The sequence below is a fragment of the Lithobates pipiens genome, unplaced genomic scaffold (assembly GCF_037356315.1).
Source record: "Lithobates pipiens isolate NorthernLeopardFrog02 unplaced genomic scaffold, aLitPip1_a1.2 Scaffold_25, whole genome shotgun sequence".
Taxonomy (NCBI): Eukaryota; Metazoa; Chordata; class Amphibia; order Anura; family Ranidae; genus Lithobates; species Lithobates pipiens.
The window spans coordinates 16,666,340-16,687,116 of NW_027507787.1; the positions used below are offsets into that span (position 1 = coordinate 16,666,340).

The 20,777-nt window shown below is 42.2% G+C and overlaps 1 protein-coding gene and 1 long non-coding RNA gene across 4 annotated transcripts in view; one reads left to right on the forward strand and one right to left on the reverse strand.

Annotated features, from left to right (window-relative positions):
- The window catches only part of PAPSS2 (3'-phosphoadenosine 5'-phosphosulfate synthase 2), an 83,220-nt gene that overhangs the window by 33,838 nt on the left and 28,605 nt on the right, over positions 1–20,777 (reverse strand). The window lies entirely within an intron of this gene.
- LOC143930127 (uncharacterized) overlaps positions 1–20,777 on the forward strand; it is a 33,455-nt gene that overhangs the window by 902 nt on the left and 11,776 nt on the right. The window contains exon 2 of one of the 2 annotated variants that reach the window (XR_013262717.1): positions 2,616–2,667. The exons of the other annotated variant lie outside the window; for it this stretch is intronic. This is a non-coding gene — a long non-coding RNA (uncharacterized LOC143930127). The remainder of the gene's footprint in view (positions 1–2,615; positions 2,668–20,777) is intronic. 2 annotated transcript variants of the gene reach the window in all.

Genomic DNA, 20,777 nt, shown 5'->3' on the forward strand with positions numbered 1-20,777 from the left:
GGCCTCCATATTGTTTTAAAAAGGGTCATGTGCATTTTTGGGTCCTGTTCAGGTGCAATTTCAAAGAAAAATTTTCACCTGAACTGCCGCACTGAAACCACAGCTGCATATATATGTGAACCCAGCCCTAGACACTTCTCTCTTCTATGGGGCACTATATCAGCTAGAGGGACTCCTAAGATAATACTGCAATATAGGACTTATATTAAAAGGAATGTTTGGTCTTACCAATTTAGATTTTTCGAACCTACATGTAAAATATGCAAAGACATTTTAAAAATCCTGTTTCTATGTAAAATCTATGTACAATACTTGAAAAAAAAATGGAGGAAGCCATATTTGCTTGTTTCTTAGACAGGCGCTTCCTTCTGCATCACAGCTTAACACAATGGGGGCTGATTTACTAAAACTGGAGAGTGCAAAATCTGTTGCAGCTCTGCATAGAAATCAGCTTCCAGGTTTTATTGTCAAAGCTCAACCGAGCAAGCTTAAGTATGAAGCTGTACCAGATTATTATAATGAAAGTCTAAAAAAAAAAAAGCATTAAAAACCCCCAAGAAGAAAGAAAGATAGGTTTGCTGAGGCCCAGGTTAAAATAGATAGATAGAAAGATAAGATGGTATTATGTTGTTTATATATCTGGACCCATGAATATTACTAGGTACATATTTATACACACACATACACACACACTTACACATATATACAGAGAGAGAGCGAGAGAAAATTATATTATAATAATAATCTCTCACACACGCACCCCAAGTAAATTGCCCCCAAGCTTACTGAATCCTTTGTGACTGCTGGTAGGCAGGGGTTTCTATCAATGACAGTTTAACATTCTGGGATAGGTCAGTTTAGTAAAAAATGTAGACCTATTGTGACAATGCTATGCCCTGTCACTTTGGAAAAAGGGAGTATATGCCATGCAGAGTTCCCAATGATGCAGATCAAGGGGCTCCAGAATGTCTATTCTGACAAGAGAAAACTGATTTTGCTGTTTTTTCTGGGATTGCCAACTCCCAAATTAGGTGCTAGAGTCTGGAAGCTTTGAAGAGTCTTTGGAGGGACGAACCCTCAAAAGCTGGTCATAGATGGTGTTAGCTTTTCATTCAAACTGACCCGATTCCTCCATCCACACATTCAAGGAGCACGACCACACATTCCTGCATTGTCATTTTATTCTGAGAATTCTCTGCTTCAAGAATGCACAGACCACCTCTGCAGTCTATAGCCTGCAGCACTGATCAATCAGAAATTTACCAGCAGGGTGCTTGTACAGAAGTCAATTGGTAGATCAACTGTACAACCACAGTACCCAAACATGGGTCAAACTTCGGCCAGTTCTGGCCAAATTTTGATCCATCTATGGTCTGCTTTACCCTGTGTCTACAGTTTACAGGGGACAAGCATCCTGAATATGCAGGTGTATACAGCTTTTTAAATGAGGAGCTGGCTGTGATTCGGGGGTCCTTTCGCCTTCCGACAAGCTACTGCAGGAGCAACGTATGTATGTGGAGGACACTGGGAGAGAGTGTGTACCCTGACCTCAAGGAGAGGTGATGGAGATAAAATAAAGTGGCAAGTCTGAAGAGACCGGCTCAGGGACTACAAAGTCTGAAAGATTTATGTTCTGTTATGTTCTTCAGAACAGCCCTGCAAGGGTAACCCTGGGCGATGTTTGTTTTTTTACTTTTATTTTAAATAAAAGTGGGCCAAAAACCCTGAAAATGTATTTCCCTGGCTTATCTGAGTTCGATAGAAAACACTACACTTTAGCGAAACCCCACACAATATCATAATTTGCTTACTTAGAAAACGGCTCAACCCTCAACCAAAATGAAGGTCAGCATAAAAAAGGTGTGGTTGATGTATCACTCACAGGCCACAAAAAGTATATGAATGATTAGATGGTATTATGTAGTTTATGTACCTAGTAATACTTTTCATGGGTCCAGTACAAGTTCATGTTAAAGGGTAAGGCTCCATTCACACTTGTGCAATTTGTTATGCAACCTTGGACAACAAAGTTGCCTCGCAAGTTGTTCTCCATGTTTTCCAATGATAACCATTCACCTAATGTTGTAAAGCGCTGCGTAAACTGTCGGTGCTATATAAAACCTGTATAATATTTGTGCGACCTAAAGTTGCAGTGACTTCAAAGTAGTTCATGCACTACTTTGGTCTGGCTTTCATGGAACTTGAGGGCGACAGACTTCAATGTTAACACTCAAAAGTTACATAAAAGTCATACCTGAATGTTATACAATGCAACAGTTGTCTATTATCACTAGTCAAAGACAAAGTCGTATCTAAGTTGCACCCATCCAAAATTGCGTCAGAGTGGCATCAAAGTTGCTCCAAAGTTACACTCCAAAGTCACAAGTGTGAATGGAGCCTTACTCCTCCACTTTCATAGGGGAATTTTTTATTTATTTTTTAAAACAATATAGTGTATACAATTGCGACTCAAGTCATACTGTGATTGAATGTTATTAAAAATACTCTCTTTTCAATCTGCAGTGCTGTAATTCTCTGTAAAATGCAATCCGGAGGTGTTCTGTATACAGATGGTTTACAGAACGCCCCCTAAAAATGTCATTACTCCCATACAGATTCAATGTGCACATGGACACAAACAACTATTCATTCAGAATAACAAAAAAGGTAGGAATCTGCAACAATTTTTTTTTTTTTAAATCCTTGCAATGTAAATTGTTCCACTCCTGGGGAAAAAATACCCTTGCAGTTGGGCCTCGCTGCACTGCAAGGGTTAAATCTAGGAGTAGAGTAATAAGCTGTAATACATAGGCTTCCTCTACATGACCAGTCCCTGCAGCTCTTCACCATTCCAGTCTGTGGTCACATTATGCATAACCTTCTATCTCATTATTACTGTAGATTGCCCTCAGTTTCAGGAAAATCTCTTGCCGATGAATGCAAGTTCATACACATTCCACTGACATGCACCTTTGTCTTGGCTCAGCCATTGAGGAAGGACACGTCACCTGTGAACTCCAATAAGATGCTGACCTAGAGTTCAATGAACTTCAGAGCATAGCAAGGCAAAACACATCTTTTTTTTCAGCAAGATGCAATTGGGTCATATTATGCATAACCTTGAATCCTATTATTACTGTAGATTGCCCTCAGTTTCAGGAAAATCTCTTGCCGATGAATGCAAGTTCATACACATTCCACTGACATGCACCTTTGTCTTGGCTCAGCCATTGAGGAAGGACACGTCACCTGTGAACTTCAATAAGATGCTGACCTAGAGTTCACTGAACTTCAGAGCATAGCAAGGCAAAACACATTTATTTTCAGCATGACTCAAATGGGTTACTAGAACACTGCATTAAGACAATAAAGAAATCCTATAAACCGAGTCTATAAAAATCACCTCATCCTTTTTTTATGTGACAGAACACTGGGTATCTATGACAGAGGTCATCTTAAAGTGGTTCTAAAACCCTTAAGGTTTTTCACCTTAATGCTTTCTATGCATTAAGGTAAAAAACCTTCTGTGATCCAAAATCCCACAATCCCCCCCCCCCCCGTTCCCCCTTTTTCTTACCTGAGCCCAATCTGATCCAGCGGTGTGCACAAGTGCAGCGACCCCAGCCACTGTCTCTCTCCTTATTGAACTGATTCATAGCAGTGGGAGCGGGGCCGAGTCCCGCTGTCTGTGTCAATGGACACAGCAGCAGGACTCGGGAACGAGCATGCATGGTGTCCCCATGGAAAGCAGGTTTCTGTGGAGGCACCCGCCAAAGGGAAGGGGCCTGGAGTGTCGACAGAGCACCCCAGAAGAAGATGATCAGGGCTGCTCTGTGCAAAACCATTGCACTAAGCAGGTATGTATAACTTTTTTTTGTTCCAGTCACTGAAGTCCACCCAATTCAGCTTCCTGTGATGGTTTGACAACTATGCTGCACTGTTCCCAATTTCGGAGCAGAGTAACCACACTAATGCAGCCTGTGCCTGCTTGCAATACAGTGGGATGAGACAATGCTGTAGAAAGAATGGCTATCAGCATGGTCATGTCGGGCTCACAAGTCTGCAGCTGGTCAGCCAACACCTGGCCACACCTAGTCCTGCCCACTGCTTTCTGTACCGCCTTTGTTGCTGAAACCCTCCCAGTGTGAGCTGCAGTGCCAGGGAGGGGGAGCTTTTGAGGTACAAATGAAAAAGTATTTATTTAGGAAAAGCTCATGGAAGTTTTTTGTTTACAAAATAAGGCTTGTGCATTACATTGTAACTGGATTTGGTACTTGTTTAGACCGTCATACAGGAACCTTGCAATTTTAAAAAAGGTGCCTTTTATACGGGGCAGAATCAATCCAAGCGGATCTGCCTGCTCAGTGGAGATCTTTCTGCTGATCCTGTTGAGCAGGTGTATGACAGGTCCGCGTCCACAGACACAGCCCGCTGTGCTCTATGGGGTGGTCGGATGCAGGCTGCACGTTCGTTTCCATCTGATCCGCCGGACGGATGGCGAAAGTGTCCCATCCGTCTGATTTTAGAGTATTGGATCAGATGCCGGCGGCTGACAGCGGACACATGCTGCATTGAGACTCATATAAAGCGGGCCTCATATTAACAAGAATCTCTATGCTAAAGCCAAATTAACTGGGATAACTTAGTTCATGAACTTTTAATACAACTAAATCAAGAATTTACAGATTTCTGGAAACACCACATCTACATTAGGAAAATATTTTCTTAGAACAATAACTTTTCATGTGGAAAAATTAGAATGTGCTTTTATCACAATCAAATTAACTTGTTCTGTAATGTGGAAGACATGTCAACACTCATCCAAGTGGCTTCTTCAGTTCTAAAATGAGGAACCAAGGAAACCAATTGGATGAATGGTGAAATATCTTCAACATTACAAAGCAAGTGCCTTTGACTGCAACTGCCTTCCTAGTGTTTCGGAGAGAGTCTTTATTGATCTGAACTTTAGGGACATTTCATTTCGGACCTCAACTTTTCACTTTAATGCACTATTTTCCCCAAAAAAAAAAGTTTACAAAAAAAAAGTTTACAAGAAAAAAAAAGTTTACAAAAAAATAAATAAAAAGTTTGACAAGACATCCGATACTTGAACCTCAGACAAGGAATGCATCACTTTTGACTTTGAATTTTTCTCAATACGGCTGTGTCAGATGCACACACCATAGAAAGAAAAAAAAAAGTCACACTCTTGTTAAAAGATTTTCTCCACACTACTCCTGAAGAAACAGCGATTTACATGGTTTCTCAATCTTTTTATTCCAAAATAATTGGTTATCGCCACTTAAACAAAGAGGACTGTACATTCACCACCCAACTATTGTGTGAAAGTGACAATTTAATACCTTTCTTTCCTCGGACAGTACTCCTTACTGGGTGGAAAATACTGCACTATAGCCACAATAAATTGAAAAAAAAATTGTGTCTTTTCAGTAATCAAAATGACAATTGTTAGACGAACACAAAATTTGTACCTATAATTGGCCTCAAAAAGGTTCAGATTTCAGCAGATTTCAATGAATCAGAAGAAATTCAAGCTGTGGGTGACCCTGCCAACAAAATTCAATTGAGAAATCGAAGGTGGGCTGAAAAAAAAGCCTGCCAAATATTTACCCTTTAGCACAAAAGGGGGGGGGGGGATCTATAGGTTTCTTAAGGTAGCCATACTTCTACTGTTCAACTCAATGGGCTGAACAAGAGAAACCGTTACACCTATGGTCAGCTTAAGTTCAAAGCCATGACAAATATCCTTGGGCCAGACAGAGCCACAACTTGTATTAACCAATCTGTGAAAATCTAGATTTTGAAAATTATCCCTGAATAACTAAGGCAACATTTGGGCCTATGGTTATGTTTGCCCATCTCAGGCTTGAGCAGTTATATAACAAATGGGATTGTTAGAGATATAAGGAGTGGATACAGTACACCAACAGTCAGGGCTGCTGTTGGAAACCATGTGGGCCCATACATCCAACCTGAGAGCCACCCCCAATAAACACATTTATTAGGCTTCAGTTATGAATGAACACGGTGAGTGATCGGTACCAATCACTCATTGTGTTCATTCGGGAAAGGAAGGGGCTAGTAAATAAGACATATTTACCAGACTCTTCCTCCACTCTATCTTGAAGGATCTTATTGTGTGCTTGAAGCTGCTGGTGGGAGGGAGAAAAGGGAAACCTGAAGCACTGCAGGGGTGGTGGTACCCCCTTATCCACAGCCCTGCCGACAGGAATATCATTATGCATAGATGCAGTATAACCAGTGATGTTAGATGTTTATAGCTTATAACTAGAATTTCATGTGATTGTCTGGAAATCTGGTCAGAGTAATCTGTTCTGTTTGGCTGGTCTTGAGATTCACATACCCCTGCCAGGCAAAATCACTTTTTCTTACCATAGTTAAAGTGATTCTAAAGTCTAACTGCTTTTTACCTTAATGCATTCCCTGCATTAAGGTAAAAAAAAAAAAAAAACACCACTAACTGTCCCCTCCCCATCCCTAAACATTTAATTGGCTCCCGTCACTGCTTCAGTGCTGTTCCGTCTGCAGCACCGCTCCTTCTCTCCCTTGTCTCAGGAGACACAGGCAGCAGCAGGAGCCCTAAGCTTCCTCTGCTGTTAGTCAAACTCCTGTGAGAAGGGAGCAGGGTACGTAGCTTACCAACATGTGTGTCTATGGACCCCTTAGCATCCGGCTTGCTATGAATGCACTCATTGGAAAGAGGAGTGGAGAGCATCGCTGAGAGAATACCAAAGAAGAGGTAAGGAAGAGCTCTGCACAAGAGTGTTGCACAGAGCAGGTAGACATAGCCTTTAGAATCACTTTAAGCAATAAAGCCTTGTCTAGGATCCACCCTAACCTGTAGAGTGAATAAATCAAGCGCACACTGATGAGGTCATCATTGTACTCCCCAATGATATCCCCAATGATATGTGAGATAACAGAGTCCCGATTGGCTCACAGTTTAGAGCCGATTGAGTGATGATATACTAGTTATAATAATAATAATAATAAAAAAAAAAATATTTTTTTAATTCAACGAATACACAGCTACCCTGGCATTTATCTTTCAGATTTTCTTGCGGCACCAGAGATCTAGGTAAAGTCAGTCCCTACGTTTGGATGAAGAAACCCTGGTGCCATAAGTGAAGCCCAGGGCTGGACATGTTAATCAATAGATTATTCAATAGTTTCGATTATTTTTATGTCAGTGCAGAAAAATTCTGATGTTTCAAGGACTCCGGTTATTTTACAAGCCCAGTGGTAGCAGTTGCCATTGAATTTATATCAATTACATTTTCAACTCTAAATCTTGAAAATATCAACATCCACAATCAAACTGCAAAATTATTTACAAAGATATTTAGGACCATAAAGTGAATCCTCCCCACGGTACAAGGGAATCGATCTGTGTGTATAGCTAGTGTTGAAAGGAATATTTCATACATTAACCGGAATCTTATTACTGCTATGAATTGCCTTCAGTTTCAAGAAGGAGATCCCATGCTGATGAACGTCAGTTCATACACATCTCTTCACAGACTTTCACCTTTGCTTCGACTGACTACTTACAACAAATCACCTGTAAACTGCAAAAAAAAGGCCGACAGAGTTCAGTGAACTTCACTGACTTGGAAGGCAAAGCAAGTTATTTTTACTGCATAATGCATATGGGTTACTAGAATCCTACTACTAAGACAACGAAGTTCAATAAAAGTAGTCAATAAAGAAAAGAAAAAAAAAAAAATTATAAAATCACATTATCCTTTTTATGTGACAGAACATTGGAAATCCATGACAGAGGTTATGTTAGCTTTGAGCGAAAAGAACCTTTGTTGTACATCTGGGTGATCAAAAGATGTATATACCGAAAACTGTTCATTTAAAAAGCAATTCATAATTTTATTCTTTATAAAAAAAGAGACAAAAATCTGATAATGATTCATGCAGGTGAGATGAGGGGGCCAACATATGGATTAGCATTTTAAAGAAGAATTGCAGGTGTGGTATATACATAGATACATTGGCCCAGCTTGGATATTCCATTCCTGGCTGATGTCCCTGGAAGCTGGTAATCACTGAAGTAGACACTGCTAATCCAGTGATCTCCACTTGCTTCTGTGTCCTGTGCCAAGAAGTATGCTCTGCTGCATTCTAAACACAGTGGGTTGGGCACTAAATTGGCATCATTCAGGGAATGCTTTGCATTTTCTGAATTAATGGGGTGAAGAGCATGATATCACCACCCTACCTTGTCCAGAGATTGCTTTGCATTCCTGTCTTGCTGACCTCCATTAGCTCATGGTGAGGAGCTCTTCCACTACTGTGATAAGCTGGACACTCCTATGTATCTGATGAAGAACGGTATAACCCTTTGTTAGGCCCCTTTCACATCGGCAGACCAATCGGGTCCGTCTGTCAGTTTTTTAGGCAGATCCGATTGGACTAGTCATTATCCTCTATGGACCGGCAGGTGTCAATGGACATGTGTCTGTTGACACCTGCAGACATCCAATTAGATCCTATCTGCTAAATTCAGACAAATGGGGATCCATTTCCCATCCATCTAGCAGATCGTATCGGATGGCCGTCAGGTGTAATTGAACAGCCGGTCCGTCTAAATCCAATTGCTCACAGAGGACAGCAGGCTGTGTCTGCGTCCCCTCTTTATAAGCAGAGTGAACACTGACAAGCCATCCACCTACTCAGTGGGGATCTGCTGAGCAGGGGGGCTCCTGGAGTCCATGCCATGTGAAAGGATCCTTACCTGCACCTGGAGTGTCCGGTGTAGTTCAGTAAACCCAAAGCAGATGAAGTCCCCTTTAACATCTCACTTGATCATCTAATAGTACTTGGCAGCTAGTTTTTGACTGCCTTTTTATGCAGGGAAAAATTCAACTAAAAAGGCAAAACAACATTCATCATGCTGTGCAGGTATTAATAATGAATGCTACAACAGCGGGAAAAAAAAATGTTACATGGAGTTCACAAATGTTTAATGTGTTCACAAAAGCAAACAAAAAAAAAAAACACATCCAGAGGTTTTTTCAAATCAGTACATATTGCTTTGCTGAGTTTCTGGCCTTCCCTAGGGAACAAAGCTGGTCAATTAAACTCAACCCAAACCCATGGTTGTACCCACAGATGTCTCATCGGAGCCACATAGTAATAAACCATTGGAGACCCTGCCTCAGCCCACCCGAGACTAATACAAGTTATTTTCCTTGTTTCATTATAATAGAACTAAAACAAAATTCCACACCAATTCATTTTCTATTGGACCTATAGGATGAACTAGGAGGGCTCAAGGCCTTGAGCCTGACAGCATGGGCATGCGGTCGCCCCTCCCTTTATTAATAAGAGGATAGAAGCAATATTGTAAATATTTAGGGCTATATACAGGTTAATGTATTTGGGTAAAGAGAATGGCAAATTGGGCTGGGGGCGGGGTTAAGGGTCGCAAGGCTATTGGTGATATCTCAAATGGTCATGTGACCCGTGGGGAATGTTCTAGAAAGGGGGCTTTTTATATATATATATATAGGACCCTCTCACAGCTCAGGCAGTGAAGGTGCAACAAGCTTTGCAACAAGCTCAGTGAAGGTGAAAACAGGCTCCTGAAGTACATCATTCATGGCTTTGAAAACCTTAATGAGACAAGTGTTGGAGAAAGCTGGGGATAAAGGTGGAGAAGAATGGCTTAGAAAATGCCTGGCTTTAGCAGAGAATGATAATGAGCAAAGTATTTTGGCTGAGGTACAGTCAGTACAGTGTCCGGTGGTATTGTCTATCAATTCCCCTGAAGTCAGAGACAGTACAGCTGTTAATGACATTCAAAACCGCCGGTCCCGCCGCCATGAACCGTCTATTCCCGCGGCTGGTGTCACACGACAGAGAAGACAGCAGAACAGCATGGCTGGAAGAACCAGCAGCCACTATGCAGCGTCGGGTCAGCCTGAGAGGAAAGAAGAGGAGGGTCCAGTCCTCGTTGCTGCCCAGAGGCAGCGCTGGGCGGGCTAGAGGAGCCTCACCTATACAGAGGACAGAAGCATTGTCTGCTGTTGTAAGGGAGGAGAGACAAACCCTGCCCATTATATCACTATTGCAGCTTGAGGCTGCAAGCAGTGTGAGTATCACAGACATCCCACAGATGGCCACTGGAGGCAACAGAGAGCAGCATTATGCTGCTTCAGATATAACAAATGCTCCAGCGCCACCTGGCGGTATAGGTGAGTTAGCACACACACGTAATAGCATTATGGAATCCATTAACAGATTAGCCGACACTATGAATACACCTGCAATTGATAATAGTAATTATGGTAATGTATGGTCTAATGAAAATAGACGTTCTGTCAGCTTAGGCAATATAGGTAAGGTTAATAACATTCAGTCAGCTAATGCTAATTCACAATATCTTTTACCAGCTGAGATTAATATATCTAGCACATCGGTACCAGAAGTGTGTTTTAAAGAGACATTACCATGTGATATCTCACCGTTAGGTTACCACCTTTCTCCTTAGACTAAAGAAAAAAATATGGAAAGGCCAATTTGTAAATATTCTGTCGCTTATTCCATCAGCAAAAGAATTTGTCAATAGAAATGACAAAAAAATCAGATGAGAAAGATGAGGGTGATAGGAGAAGACCTGTGTGAGGTCTTTTAATAATTGGATGCAGTCATTTGCAATATACTCCAGTGTGTTAAAAGAAGAAGCACCCAGATTATTGCAGCGGGCTTGAAATTCTCAAACCCGGCATGTGGGGACTTCGGTTAAAAGATTTATGTATGCCCGAGTCCTTTAAGACTGAGCTGTTTTGAAGTTGATCGTTTGAAATATAAGAATTTTATGATGCAATAAAACTATCAGAATATGATTATTATTTATTTATTGATTTGAATATACCAAGTAAGTGCAGCGCCCAATTCTTTGTCAATAAGTGTGTCGAGTCATTATTTAAATAGGCCATATAAGTTTTGGTATTCGGGGAGGGTAGGTGCGGCCTGTATTCCCATGAACTAGGAGGGCTCAAGGCTTTGAGCCCGACAGCATGGGCATGCAGTCGCCCCTCCCTTTATTAATAAGAGAATAGAAGCAATAGTGTAAACATTTAGGGCTATATACAGCAGGGGTTGACAAATTTGCTTGGAATCTAGGAGCCAGCTTAAAAAGTTAGGAGCCAGGTCCGTGACGACGATCCGGACCTGTCCCTGGCCTGACATGGAGACGAGTGAGGGGAAGATAGCAGCGCCGCCGTCGCCCCCCCCCCCCCCCCCCGTCTCCAAGTCATTGCTCATAGCTCTTAGAGGGACATTTTATTTATTTTTTTCAAATGACAATTTTTTTTTCAATTGCATTTTAGTGTAAATATGAGATCCGAGGTCTCTCTGACCCCAGATCTCATATTTAAGAGGACCTGTCATGCTTTTTCTATTACAAGGGATTTTTACATTCCTTTTAATAAGAATAAAACTGACACAACATTTTTTTTAAAAGAACAGTGGAAAAAAAAAAAAGTTAAAATAAAGCAGAAAAAAAAAAAAAATTTTAAAATCGGTGTTCGAACCACACATGTGAGGTATTGCCGTGATCGGTAGAGCGAGAGCAATAATTCTAGCCCCAGACCTCCTCTGTAACTCAAAACGTGCAACCTGTAGAATTTTTTTAAACGTCGCCTATGCAGATTTTAAAGGGTAAAAGTTTGTCGCCATTCCATGAGCGGGTGCAATTTTGAAGCGTGACATGTTGGGTATCAATTTACTCAGTGTAACATTATCTTTCACAATATAAAAAATAATTGGGCTAACTTTACTGTCGTCTTATTTTTTTATTAACTAAATTATTTTTCCCCAACAAAAGTGCGCTTGTAAGTCCGCTGCACAAATACGGTGTGACAGACAGTATTGCAACAACCACCATTTTATTCTCTAGGGTGTTAGAATAAAAAATATATATAATGTTTAGGGGGTTCTAAATAAAGGGAAGAAGAGGCAGGTAATATAATACAGGCAGAGGAATCTTCATTAACATTGCTGGTTTGTCATACCAACGGCGACCACAAGAGGGCGCCAGATTCCATAAGGAATCATAGGACCGCAGAAGGCCTCAAAGCCGCGGCCTAAATTTTCGGCCGCCGGCGGAACGGCCCGACGCGATCACGCTGGGGGGGTCCACAGACACAGGATACCCCCAGCTGTGCTGCCCCAGGCGCGAGGTCGCTATTTATAGTCGCCAATGCGACCTGGCGCCCGGGTTTTGTCGAGCCCTGATATACAGGTTAATGTATTTGGGTTAATGTCCCTTTAAGAGAATGGCAAATTGTGCTGGGGGTGGGGTTAAGGGTCGCAAGGCTATTGGTGATATCCCAAACGGTCATGTGACCCATGGGGAATGTTCTAGAAAGGGGGCTTATTATATATAGGACCCTCTCATGGGTGCACTCACACCTGTTCTCAGCCAGGCAGTGAAGGTGCAACAAGCTTCCCACCCCTCCTTCCCTTGTCGCCAAGCACGTTTATGTGGTCTGCCACCCTACGTGATGTAGGGGGAGGGACTTTGGTTAAAAGAATAAGGATAAAACTTTTTCGCAGAAGGGAGTTTAACAAGACTCGTAGCCACTCATTAAAATTAGAAGAAAAGAGGTTTAACCTTAAACTACGTAGAGGGTTCTTTACTGTAAGAGCGGCAAGGATGTGGAATTCCCTTCCACAGGCGGTGGTCTCAGCGGGGGGCATTGATAGTTTCAAGAAACTATTAGATGAGCACCTGAATGACCGCAACATACAGGGATATACATACAATGTAATAGAGCTGCACGATTCTTGTCAAAATGAGAATCACGTTTTTTTTTTTTTTTTTTTGCTTAGAATAAAGAGATCACGATTCTATCACGATTCTTGCAATGTAAAATCTTTCACATACAAAAGAAAAAAAAAAAAAAAAAAAGGGGGCTAACTTTACTGGTTAGTTGTTTGTTTTTTTAATTCATTAAAGCATTTTTTTCCCAAAAAATTGCATTTGAAAGACCGCTGCACAAATATAGTGTGACATAAATAAAATATTGCAACAACCACCATTCTCTAGGGTGTCTACTAAAAATTATATTATATTATATATATACACACATATATACATATACACAGTATATCAGAAGAGCAGAGAGAATTCTTTGCATAGAAAGAATCGGCACCTTAGTCAAGATTGCGATAATGATTCTTAACGATTAATCGTGCAGCTCTAAAATGTAATACTGACATAAAATCACACACATAGGTTGGACTTGATGGACTTGTGTCTTTTTTCATCCTCACCTACTATGCAATTCTTCCAGATCTGTACAGTAATCCAGTGTTGAACATTGCCTCTGTGCAGGAGCTTCCTGAAATAAAGACCGCTCACTGCATACTGGTCTTGTCTCTGCCCCCTCCTGTAGTTTTCTGCAGCCAGCCTGTAGTGGGTGGAGCCTGCTTAGGACCTCCCGACAGCTCTGGCTATGTGCAGCACAGTGCTAATGCCACTGCTACTTTTACAAGGTGATATCTGGGCTTGCAAACTCAGCTCTAAATAGGAATTGAACAAAGATTCCCAGAATGTGGACCTTATTTATGAAATGCACAAGACCATATGGCACATTCCAACAATCTACTTCACCAAGATGTTACACAGAGTGGACTTCGGAGACACAACTTTACTACTGAACACTTAACCCTCTATTAGGTTTTCTTCCACCCTAAATAAATTATTGCTGAATTGTTCCCAGAGAAAGCAGACGATTCGGTCATTCTTTAGGTGAACCGCTGAACATTTTCAGTTACATGGCTAGGGGTGACATTAAAACATAAGTTGTTTACACTGGCATGGGCCACCTGGGAGAAACTCGATTTCAATGGATTCCAAATGTTATTTGATACTAGACCTACTGCTGGTAATTCCTGCATTGTTCATTGTGTGAAGCAAGAAATTTAAGATACTAACTTTATTTGCTGCTCTCCCCCCATCCCTCCCTAAATGGAATGCAGCTATTTATACAGGAAATATGTAGATGTTATACATATCTAATATACATACATACACACACATTATATATATATATATATATATATATATATATATATATATATATATATATATATATATATATACACACACACACACACACACACACACAGGGGGACATGCAAGGTAAATAAATAACAGCATTTTTAACTTGCACACAATTGAACTATAAAATCAGCAGAGCTTCCCCTCACTTCAGATCTACCCCTCAAATTTAAAGCGACTGCACTTCCAAGTGCACTTGTAGTGCAAAGTGGATTTTCCTTTTGTAAATAACCCCTAGTATCTCACAAAAGTGAGTAAACCCCTCACATTATTGTAAATATTTTATTACATCTTTTCATGTGACAACACTGAAGAAATTACACTTTGCTACAATGTAAAGCAGTGAGTGTACAGCTTGTATAACAGTGTAAATTTGCTGTCCCCTCAAAATAACTGAACCCACAGCCATTAATGTCTAAACCGCTGGCAACAAAAGTGAGTACACCCCTAAGTGAAAATGTCCAAATTGGACCCAATTAGCCATTTTCCCTCCCCGGTGTAATGCGACTTGTTAAGTGTTATAAGACCTCAGGTGTGAATAAGGAGCAGGTGTGTTAAATTTGGTGTTATCGCTCTCACTCTCTCATACTGGTCACTGGAAGTTCAACGTGGCACCTCATGGTAAAGAACTCTCTGAGGATCTGAAAAAAAGAAATGTTGCTCTACATAAAGATGACCTAGGCTATAAGAAGATTGCCAAGACCCTGAAACAGCTACAGCGGTTTAATATAGGACAGGTTCCACTCAGAACAGCCTCGCCATGGTCGACCAAAGAAGTTGAGTGCACATGCTAAGCGTCATATCCAGAGGTTGTCTTTGGGAAATAGACGTATGAGTGCTGCCAGCATTGCTGCAGAGGTTGAAGGGTTGGGGGGTCAGCCTGTCAGTACTCAGACCATACGTCGCACAAATTGGTCTGCATGACTGTCCTCCTAGAAGGAGGCCTCTTCTAAAGATGATGCACAAGAAAGCCTGCAAACAGTTTGCTGAAGATAAACAGACTAAGGACATGCATTACTGGAACCATGTTCTGTGGTCTGATGAGACCGAGATAAACTTATCTGCTTCAGATGTTGTCAATTGTGTGTGACAACAACCAGGTGGAGTACAAAGACATGTGTGTCTTGCCTACAGTCAAGCATGGTGGTGGAGTGTCGTGGTCTGGGGCTGCATGAGTGCTGTCGGCACTGGGGAGCTACAGTTCATTGAGGGAACCATGATGATGGTAACAGCAGGAGCCAAATGAGCCCACCTGGGCAGCCGAGTCTCTTGAGCAACATCGCTGGATCGAGATGGGGCTCAGGTAAGTATTAGAGGGACTGAAGGTGGCTGCTGTGCACAGAAGGTTTTTGGTTTCTTAACCTGCCTTTAAAACCACTTTAAGGCCCAATTTTTTTTTTTTTTTTTTTTTTTAGAACAAAGAGGTATTATCCACCTGGATACATAAGTAAGTTGTGATGATATGTACATGTCAAAGTTGCAAAATTGTGTTCAGGCATTGGGATTGGTTTTACCTTCATCATGAAAAGCTAAAAAGGAAACCCGAGGGCTGCCATTACTAACAGTTGCCTGGCTGTCATTGCCTGTATGACTTGCCGACCAAAAACAAGCATGCATCCAACCAAATCAGAAATTCTGACTTGCCTATAGAGAGCTAGCATTTTCAGATGGAGGAGGCTTACAATGGCAACCTACATATTGCTCTCAATGCACAATTTCTTTGCAAGGTTCATTCCAATCAAAACTACAGCTTACAAAAAGCCACCAAAATTATAGACCACACATTTGTTATCTAGGAACACTGACTTGTCTGTGCTTTCCATGAGTGGTGTGTATTTCTGGTACTAAACACGGCCATCTTCTATCTTCCTGGAAGGATGGAGAATGCTCATCAGTGATGACATCATCCTCCATAAGTATATTTGTGTCTCACCCCTGAAACGTGCTCCCTCAGCGCACGTCCACAACCATTCCAAAGCTTATCCTCAACCAGCCACCATTGTGCTTTTTGACACGAGAACGATTTTTGGCTGCAACAACAGCCAAATTATATCTTTTATGTGAGAAACAGCCACTGAAATCTGTCTCGTTATTCTGTGGTAACATTATTTCAAAGTGGCTACAGCGGGGGTGCGCAACCTTTTGAAGAGCGAGGGCCACCTAAGCGACTTGTTAACCGCTCGCGGGCCACAATGAGCAGAGCGGGTGCATGGCAGTACACTATACTCTATAGAGCCCACTCTACTTTTTTTTTTTTTGCAGATCAGATTGGAGGTAGGCGTTTGTAAACGGACACAAGTCCATTTACATCTGGTACTTTTTAGAAGTGAATGGAGGGTCCAACTGGGTCGGACTGACTGTGTGAAATGGGCCTATGCCTCAGTACAGGAAACCCTCAAGTGCTCTGCTCTGCACCTGTGGATCAGTTTGAAAGCAGCCCAGTAAACACTGCAGAACAGATATGCTCATATATACACTGTGATTTTAGTAATAAACTTACTATTAATAACAGTATTCTATTCTATTCCATCACAGAGCAGGAGGTCGCAGGCCACATCAGAGGGCTCCGCGGGCCACTGGTTGGGCACCCCTGTGCTACAGGAATCACAAGTGTTGGGATCCCTAAGTAATTAGATTTTTGTACAAACGAGTGCCACACTGCTCGAGGTTTTAGGCTAGGTTCACACCGGAGCGATGCGGGAACGCCGCGACTCCGCTGCGTTTTCCCGCATCGCATGCCTCCCGCCGGCAGTTCACACTGCCCTATGCGGACTGCTGGGAGTGTCAATGAAATCTTAATGACACCCCCAGATCCGTCCGCATATCGCAGTGCGATCTGCAAACTCGGACAGGAATCGGATCGCATGGTGTGAACACTCATGCGATCCGATTCTGCTGCGGACCAAAAAAAGGGTCCTGTGCGAGTTTGCGGCGGGTGCGATGCGAATTCAGCCATACTATCTGTATGGCTGAACTCGCATCGCACAGAGATCGGATGTGATTTGCACTGCAGTGCGGTGCGAATCACATCCGGGTCTCCCACCCGCAGCGGTGTGAACCCAGCCTTAATACTGGTGGCAATATAAGAGGCTAGCATGTGGTAAGTCAACATGCGGAGTCCATCAACATAGCACAGTGCAAAGAGAAGCCAACACCGCAATGAGTGCCACCCAGCCCATCAGCCCAAAGATTCAGGCAGCAGCTGGCATATGTTAAAGCGGTTGTATACCCGCTGATGTGTTTTGTTTTTTTCCCACCTGCAAAGGAAAAGGCATAATGAGCTAGAATGCACTGCATACTAGCTCATTATGATATACTTACCTTAGAACGAGGCCCCGACATCTAGCCCAATCCACGCCAAGGGAGCTGACATGTTCCCTCTGCGTTTCTTCCGGGTATTGCGGCTCTGGCGCTGCCGGGCTTTCAGCCGAGAATCCCCTGTGCGCATGCGCCGCTGCAGTCAGAGGCGCATTGCGAGGGGAATATTTTCTAAACCGTACAGGTTTTTTTACCTACAGGTAAGCCTTATTATAGGCTTTCCTGTAGGTAAAAGTCCCAAAAATGACTATACAACCACTTTAAGAAAAGCGGCCCATTTTCACTCCCACATATACACAATTTAATGGCTTTCATTTAAAAAGAAGCACAGAATCTGATATTTCATAGCAAACTCATTTCCCAAACTGTGACAGGCTTCTGTTATATTTTTTTAACCATTAGAGTATTGTTCCACTAAAGGCAGAGAAGACGGCTAGACACTGGGAACTGGTGATGTGGCAACATGGCGTTTATATACATTTATTATTTTCAAGACAAACAAGACTTATTACTCATAGGAAAGGCAAATGACTGCACACTATGAGTTCTTTCTTTCCCTACTTCTCCCCTGGCACAAGAAAACATTTGCTCGGCAGGTCTGCTGGCTGCTACATACTTATTTATATCTGCTGCTCATTTTAAGACTTTTAGAAGGAAGAAGGTGACTAAAGAATGACTAACAGCAAAGTAAATCCTTACACACAGCACACTTATGTTTCTAAATAAGTATTGCACACAGGCAGTCCTTATATACATGATCTATAGAAGAAGACTAAGCAGCAACTCTAGGCAAAAATAAAAAAAATGTAATTAATAAAAAAAAATACATCTTGAAAAACTATTAATGCAATCCAGAAAACAATGCAATTGTGCTAATGTTCAACTCTATAATCTGAGCTCCACCAGATTCATTGCAACCAAAATTTAGCCAGCTTCTCAGACCATGCCTCTGATGACATGCAGTGTAACCTCCCCCTTACTCTCATATGTCTGCAGTGGGCTCAAAACGTTAAAAAAAAAAAAAAAAAAAAAATGCAGTAAACAGGATTTTTTTTTTTACATAGTTTGGTTTTCTAAGGTGTCACTTGATTTTCTTCTGTAATAATATTAGATTTTGCTTTATTAAAGTGGAGGTACACCCTCCGCTGCAAAAATTAAAAGCCAGCAGCTACACATACTGCAACTGCTGGCTTTTAACAATAGGACACTTACCTGTTCTGCAGTCCAAGAATGTCGGCACCGCAGCTGATGTTTCCATCAGCTGTTGGGTGCTGCGGCCAACATTGTGGGTAAGGCAACCCAGCATTGTAGCTTTACGGCTTCACGCTGGGAACCCTACTGCACATACGCGAGGCTCCGCTCCTCTCCCCTACTGGCCCGGTGTCAGGAGAAGGAGGAGGGAGCCCCATCGATGGCGTCAAAGGTCGCAGCCCGGACTCCTGGAAATGGTATCAGGATACCTTTGAAAGACAGGTATCTACTCCCCCCCCCCTCCCAAAAAGGTGCCAACTGTGGCACTGGAGGTGGGGGGGGGAGCAGGCAAATGAGCAGAAGTTCCACTTTTGGGTGGAACTCCACTTTAAAGTGCCACTAAAACCACATCATAAAAAATAAAAAATAAACTATCAATAAATGGTGTAATACATGCTGTTCATACTCACTCACTATGAGATTCATTTTCTATATTCTAAAAAAAACCTGGCGGATCCTGCTGATCTTCACCTTCTGTTCATGTCCCCAATTCAGCTAGAAATTTGAAGCTGTGGGTGGCAGCTCTGCACATGCTCAGTTTTCAGTGAGTTTCTATGCGGAACATTTTCTACTTATCACATCTGAGCAGTCCATGTGACTATAGAGTCACACATGTGGGCATATACACACTGGTAAAATGACAACATACTCCCTTCCCTCCTCCTCCATGCCCACTAACCAAGCTAAACACAATCGGGGTGGGATATTACATGTATTCTAAGCCCTTGTACACACGGTGGGAGATTCTGACAACCAAATCAGTCGGATTTTGTCCGAAACTGTTGCATACACACGGTCGGACAAAGTTGTCGGAAAATCCAACGTGATTGATTTATTTCGTTACGACGGGACTATGTTCACGCTAGTAGCCAATAGCTTTGGTGTAGGAATTTGATCTGAGCATGCGTGGCACTTTGTCCAATCGGAATTGTCTACACATGATCGGAGTATGTCCGATCGGAGCATTTTGTCGGAAAATTTTACCGGCGAATTGGAAAAGTTGGTCCGTCGGATAGTCCGATGCAGACCACACACAGTCGGAATATCCGACAAAACGGTCCGAGCGGACACATTCCGTCGGAATCTCCGACCGTGTGTACAAGGGCTAAGACTGATGTGTAGATATTTCTGGTAGAAATATGCTTCCCTGCAGACAGGCTGGGAAAGAGCTGGGCCATGTGACAGCTGTATAACAACAATTAGGAAAAAACTTGGATGTATTTTTTTAATTAAAATAATTAGTGCCATCATCCACATACAGAAACAGAGGGGCCAACTTAAATTAAACAGTGTGTGTTTAGTATTACTAACTAATGAAAGTATCGTAATACGCAAGTATGTACGAAAGCAAATTCCTAAAAGTAAAACCAGATCCAAAACCCTTTTTTGTCAATGTCCTAAAACAAATAAACATGATAACATTTTCTACGTATATGAGAAACGTGCCAGCGCTTGCTGCATAACACAGAAAAATAGGAGCTTAACGTGCACCGATTTTAGAAAGCAACGACTCTCCACCCAGTGTATGAAGTAGTAAGGGTAAGGCCGCGTACACACGCGCGGACTGTTCGCCCAACTTTGTCCGCTGAACAGTGTTTGGGCGGACAGTCCGCTCGTGTGTGGGCTTTCAGCGGACAGTTTCAGCGGACAGTTTGACGAACAAGGTTTTTCGGAAATTCCGTAAAACTGTCCGCTGAAACCTTGTTTGAGCGAACAGTCCGCCCGTGTGTAGGCTTGTTCGTCAAACTAAGTTCCGCGCATGCTCAGAAAGGATTTACACGCCGAAAGTTATAATGCAGTGTATAGGACGTCGTATTTTTCGTCCCGTCGTACGTGCCGTTCACGTCATCGCGCACAGTTTCAGCAAACTGTTCGTTCGTCGTGTGTGGCCATGTCCGTCCATGCTAATTTTGAGCGGACTGTTTGCCGAAACTGTTTGACGGACAAAGTTGGGCGAACAGTCCCCGCGTGTGTACGCGGCCTAATACAAACTGTCCTTGCTTTCAACAGATACCTGTTTTCACTGTTGCCTTTTAATGGGTTTAAAATGCATGTGTTCAACTTTCACATAATAAAAATGTTG